At 37.6% G+C, this 6890-nt stretch overlaps 1 long non-coding RNA gene across 1 annotated transcript; it reads right to left on the reverse strand.

Annotated features, from left to right (window-relative positions):
- Window positions 1-726: 726 nt before the first annotated feature.
- Window positions 727-6192, reverse strand: LOC137575558 (uncharacterized). Its single transcript, XR_011032184.1, has 3 exons — window positions 6071-6192; window positions 908-972; window positions 727-838 (listed from the first exon to the last, which is right to left on the reverse strand). It is a non-coding gene; the product is annotated as an uncharacterized lncRNA (long non-coding RNA).
- Between the last annotated feature and the right edge of the window lie 698 nt (window positions 6193-6890).

A 6890-nucleotide genomic window follows, 5' to 3' on the forward strand; every position in this document is an offset into this window, starting at 1 on the left:
TCAAATGCAAAAAGGAAAAGTGATTCTTTTTCAAAGACGAAGTCGAATACTTGGGAAGACGGAATAGTGCTGCTGGAATTTTGCCTGACTAGAAGCTGTACGACTATTAAAACCGCCCTCAAATTTAAAGCAATTGGATGCATTTATGGGTAAAGTAAATTACTATTGCAACTTTATACCAAACTTTTCACAGTTGGCAGCACCATTAAACCAACTTCGTAGCAAAAATATAAAATTTTATTTGGGTCTGAAGTCTCACATTATTATTAACGCAACGCAACTGGCGCATTTTGAAGAAAACTTACCGATCGTACTCGCAGCAGACGCTTCATCTTTCGGTCTCGGAGTAGCCCTTTCTCATATTCAACACGATGGTCAAGAGAGACCCATTGTTTTTGCTTCGAAAACACTCGACAAACATCAAGACAAATACAGTCAAATAGAAATAGCTTGCAACTTAATAAGGGAAGTCAATCCACCGGTTAATGCAGAAACCATTCTCAAGCATTTGAATAACGATAAAATCCTCAAAGAAGTCCTGCACTACGTTTCTGTAGAATGGCCAGAAAAGTTAGAAAGTGGTAACGAAGATTTATTGCCATACTTTAATCGTAAGTTTGCTTTAACAATTTATGATCACTTACTATGTTTACAGTCAGATGCAAATCAGATGCTGATTCCAACCAGTCTACGTCCAAAAGTGCTTAAACTATTACATGAGGGACATTGGGGCATTGTTCGCATGAAGCAAATTGCAAGAAAACATGTTTGGTGGCCTGCCATTGATGAAGACATAAAAAATCTAGCTCAGTCATGCAACATCTGCAAGAGCAACAATCTGAAAATGCAGCAACGTCGAATGAAGCTCACAATTCAAACCAATCTTCGCAAAGACGTTCTGGTATACCTGTTCGACAAAGTACAAGAGCTCGCCAGGAAGTCCATCGGTTCAAGCCACACGATTTCTGAAATCTAAAAATTAATTATCGTTTATAATTTAAAGGGGGAGTTATGTATCATTTAAAATCTAAAATAAGCATTTCCCAACATTGTTAAACCTTGTATTCCTTAGATATGGTAACATTGTGTAGGCGGAATGGCTGCCAAAGAATTGTTAGAAACCGGTAATTATAAAAAGTGTTCAGATATAATCCATACGGCGAATGGAACACCAAGTAGAGTAGTAGGTAGACTTGAAACTAAAATTAAGTACAGACAAATCATTAAGACGGTTGAGTTATTCATTATTCCCGAACTTAAACAAGACGTTAACCTCGGAATTGATTTCTTTAGGAAGTTTAGTCTATTAGATCTTTTCGCCTCACCTCTGGAAGTTACAGAATTGGATGTAGGATCCGATTATTTAGAAGAACTACCGAAGTATCATAATTTGTCACCAGCGCAGCAGAAAAGACTAAATGTTATAATAGGAAACTATCCATGGCCCGTATCACCCGCTAAAGAAAACCTTTTGTTTCCGGAAATAGATATTATGTTAGCCCAAGATGTTATTGAAGTATCGAACAGTCCCTGGAGCAGTAACTGCGTCCTAGTTCAGAAAGGAAGTAAAAATATATTGTGTTTGGATTCGCGTGAGGTTAATCGAGGGACAAGGAAAGACGCTTACCACCTCAGCTGCGTAACCAAGTTTTTGTATACCTTGACGATCTCTTGATCATGTCTGATACTTTTGATTCTCACTTACTCTTATTTATTTATTTATTTATTTACGTCAACTAACACAGCAGTCGACGAAAAAGCTTAAGCTAAAGACAGATAGTAATTAAATGAAGAAGGTAGCTTAGCTTTATGCACAACTAAACATCCCCGACCCGGTGGAGGTGTTTTATTTGCACAAGGTGCAAAGAGAGTAGTTAGTCAGACATCTACTAAGGTGAATAGGAAAAAACAAACATAACGCCTAAGTCTATGAATGATGGTACACAATCTAACAGAACAGACTTAATAGAGTAATGAGCTAGGAGCGGAGACAAACGACTGAAAGTCATAAAAGGACACTTAGAGGCATTAAGGTGTAATTTATAGACGTGGCACCAATCACAGTACGCATCGAGATCTGATTGCAAGTACTGTTGGAAAGAAAGATCATTATAAGAATAACAAATCTTGACGTCATCCGCAAACATGAGCACGCGTGAATGAGCCAAGGCCAAAGGCAAATCATTTATAAACAATGTAAATAATAGTGGGCCCAGATGACTGCCTTGGGGTACACCTGACGTAACTCGAACAGTTTTAGATATCGAGGAATAAAAAGACACCTTTTGGGTTCTGCCAATAAGATACGACTTTAACCAAGCCAATAGTTTTGGGGAAAAACCCATGATGTTAGGTTTCGCGAGAAGCATAGAATGATCAACCGTATCGAAAGCCTTACTAAAGTCAGCATAAATAACATCAGTTTGACACTTTTTACGGAAGCCATGGTGTACACGGGTAGTCAATTCTAAAAGGTTGGTAAGCGACGAACGACCTATCATGAAGCCATGCTGACAAGGAGAAATAGTGGATCTGGATAGATGTTGAAGGGAAGACGTAATCATTTTCTTAAACAGTTTAGGTATTGCCGAAAGTTCGGCAATGCCACGGTTGTTAGAAACATCCGATTTGCTACCCTTTTTAAAAAGCGGAATAATAAAAGACTCCTTCCAAATATCAGGAAAGCTACAAGTCTCACTCGATATAAAGAATAGCCGAGCTATAGGCTTAGATAGGGAAATCGAACACATTTTAAGGATGCAACTAGGTATATTATCAGGCCCGGGAACGAAGGAAGACGACATAGATGACAAGCTAGAGATAATACAGTCTTCACTAATACTGGAAAAAAACATACAATTTAAATGTGGGATAGAAAAGGAAATCATCAAAACTATCAGAATGCTTGCAACTAGGTAGACAACAAGCCATTGAAAAGCCAAAAGAAACACAAGGCAAAAAAAAAATACATATATAAAAATATATAGAAAAATTTAAATAAACAGCACAAAGATAATTATTGATAAAAAATCAATAAATTCAAATAAAACAAAGAGACAGCTAGAGTGCACAGCACAACAGAGAGTGCAAGAACAGTTATAAGCCGAGCTTTGAGAGGCGCCCTTTCAAAAGTGAATACGCGGGAGAGAAGCTGAGCACAAGCACAAAGCAGAGAGAACAACAAAGCCACTAGCACTGATGGTATGATGGGGGCGATGAGGGGAGCAACTGCAGAAGCAATGACGAAAGAAAAAAATAAAAAAATATGTAAATGCACCAAAAACTAATCACTAAAAAGAAAAAACTGTTTAAACTGATTCATTTGGCGAATTATGGAAATAGAACACAAGGGAGTCAAGCGAACAACACCAGCGAAAGCGTAAACAAACTAAGCACAATTAAAAATTGAGAAAAAACAATAAATATTAATAAAAACTCAGGAGCTATGCAAAAACACGACCGTCACGTCAGAGACCAGAAAGCTTCTTTTTTTTTTTTACTTCAAGAAATAGCCTTGTGTTTGCGTAAAGCTAATCTTACCATCAACATAATCAAATCTAAATTTTGTGTGCGTAATATAAAATATCTTGGTTTTATTATTCTTGAAGGACAATTAATGACAGACACGGACAAGATAAAAGCCATTAAAGAATTTCCAACTCCGACTACAGTAAAACAGTTAAGACGATTTTTAGGATTATCCGGCTGGTATCGTCGATTCGTCGAAAATTACGCCACCATTTATTTTTCTCTTACCGAATTATTGAAATCCAGTGGTCCCTCAAAGTGGAACGATTCCGCTTCCTTACCTTTCGAAGACTTGAAAATACGTTTAACCACTGCACCAATACTAATCACTCCAGACTTTTCAAAACAATTTATTTTACTATTTGACGCACGCACTGTTGGCGTCGGGTGTGTTTTAGCCCTCTTACATGTCCGAAAAATTACCAAAAGCTCAGCGAAATTATTCAGTAACTGAACTAGAATGTTTAGCGGTAATCAAGGGTATTAAAAAATTCCGACCATATATCGAAGGACAAGATTTTGTAGTTATCACAGATCACGCTTCACTCCAATGGTTAATGCGCCAGAAAGGTCTATCAGGTAGACTCGCAAGATGGTCAATGAAGTTGCAATCAAAATAACACACAGGCGAGGTTCCGCAAATGTAGTCGCTGACGCGCTATCTAGACAAAACGAGTTAGAGATATCTGAATTTGAAACCAGAGGGCCGGGGCTAACTTTGACCGCGTCAAAGTTTGTATACCCTTGCAACTTTTTTGGTAACTCTTTCCTTACCTATTACCCATCAATGTGGAAGAACGTTTTATCTAAAAAAGGCTTATGCTTGCGAAAGAATGGCCTACAATCGTAGGAAATAACGAAGATATTGATCATAGTCACTGTTTTCCACCGATCGTTCCTATGGGAGCTATATGATTTAGTCACCCGATCTTTATCAAATTTGGCACAGTCATTAACATATATATTAATATAACAAATGTTGTTATGTTGTAATTTGAAAGCAATCGCTTTAAAAGTAACGAAGTTATTTACAAAAGTCACTGTTTGCGACCGATCGTTCCTATGGGAGCTATATGATATAGTCATCCGATCTTGATCAAATTTGGCACAGTAGTTTACAGGCGTAATAAACTCTCTAATTTTAGGTTTCACGATAATAGCACAGAAATTAACGAAGTTATTGAGAAAAGTCACTGTTCGTGACTTTGGGGTTTGTATGGGAGCTATATGATATAGTGGTCCAATCCGGCTGAATCCGAGATATACAACCCCTGCAGTATATACAAGCCTACGTGCAAAATTTCAGCTCTTTAGCTCTTACGGTCTAGGAGGAGTTTGCGTTGATCCAGACGGACGGACGGACATGGCTATTTGAACTTGTCTCGTCGTGCTGATCAAGAATATATATACTTTGTATGGTCGGAGATGCTTCGTTCTATGCGTTGCACTCTTCTGACCAAAATTAATATACCCTTTTTGCAAGGGTATAATGAGTACTTCTATTGTAGATATACAATCGGTATATTTCAAATCAGTGGAATATCTAGAACGAATAGAACATATTCAAAGTAACCAATCTAAATTCCCTGATTTAAAGGTTATAGAAGTATTCGTTTATAAAAGAACCGTATTTATCAATGTTGTAGAGTCTCGAGAAGATACATAATGGAAACTGTGGATTCCATCTGCCCTAGTACCAGAAGTCTTACGACAGGCCCATGATTTACCAAGCTCAGCTCTTTGTGGCATGGCGAAAATGGTAGAAAATATCAAAGAAGTTAAATTCGGCTATGCCGAAGTTTATATACCCTTGCAGTCCTTGACAATAATAATTTCACATGTTCAAAATTTGTTTTCTGCAACTCAATTCATTAATATACAAACAAAACAATTTTACTCTTCATACTATGTACAATTTGTTCTTCTTCTTCCCTCATTCCCTAAGCAAAGCAACGCACGCATACACATACAGTTTATGTAGCGTTGCGTCTGTGTGTGTATGCATATGCTCTGTTGATTTGATGATGACGTAGTAGGCAGCAAGCAGAGCTGCCGGCAGCGATTGAACCGATTTATATAGACTGTAACTTGTGTTCTATTTATCCGATCAGGGTCAAATTTTGGGATCTGAGATTTTATATCAAATTCTATTATATTGGTAAATTTCATGGAGATACTCCAATTTTTGCAAAAATTTTTGTTCCAGAGTTATATGATATAGTAGTCCGATCCCAAAGATTTTCATACTTTATCTCACCCGGGTAAAAAAAAGATCCCAAAAAAAATTTCATCCCGATAGCTCTTAAGATGGCTGAGTAAAACGCGTACGCACCGACGGACAGACGGACAGGCGGTCAGACGGACATGGCTATATCGACTTAGCTTCTCATGCTGATCAAGAATATATATACTTTATGGGGTCGGAAACGTCTCCTTCTGTGCGTTACAAACATCTGACCAATTTTATAATACCCTCTGCAAGGGTATAAAAATAAACCGATATTTGTTTTGGCCACTTTTGGTGAGCCAAATAAGAACTTACGTTTCCAATTGTGATATTTGTCGTTCAACGGAGAGTCCAAATATTGTGTTAAAACCTCTTATGGGAAAGCCTTTAGTTTCCGAACGTCCATTTCAGAAACTTTATTTAGATCTCCTCGGCCCATATCCTAGAACCAAGAATGGAAATATCGGACTCATCGTAATCGTCGACCATAACACGAAGTTTCATTTTTTGAATCCCATAAAGAAATTTACTGCGCCAAGGATTTGTGAATTTTCGGAAAGAACCATATTTTACATTTTTGGTGTGCTCGAAGTCATTCTTACCGACAATGGATCCCAATTTAAATCAAGTTATTTCGAAGCCTTCTTAACTAGTTTTGGTGTATCTCATCGGTTTACGGCTATATACTCGCCACAAGCTAATGCCAGTCAAAGACTTAATCGATCTATCCTTTCCGCGATTCGTGCATATGTCGGAAAAGATCATACCAACTGGGATGTACATCTCAACGCGATTAGTGGTGCGCTTCGAGCTAACGTACATCGAAGTACCGGCTTTTCATCATATTTCCTTACATTCGGTCAGAATATGATCCTCAACGGTAACTGTTGAGAAAGTTAGATTTTTTAAAAGATGTTACCATGTTAAATAACTCTGATTATCTACAACTAGCCAGAAAAAAAACACAAGAAAATATCGATCACACACACGAAAAAAACGCACTAAGTTATAATTTACGCAGTAAAAATATACAACTCAACGTTGGTGATCAAGTTTATGCCAGGAATTTCACCCAAAGCAACGCCGCTAAAAAGTTTTTTGCGAACATAGCATCTGTTTTTGTACCGGCAACGGT

This window comes from Drosophila tropicalis, unplaced genomic scaffold (genome assembly GCF_018151085.1).
Source record: "Drosophila tropicalis isolate 14030-0801.00 unplaced genomic scaffold, ASM1815108v1 contig_573, whole genome shotgun sequence".
Classification (NCBI taxonomy): Eukaryota; Metazoa; Arthropoda; class Insecta; order Diptera; family Drosophilidae; genus Drosophila; species Drosophila tropicalis.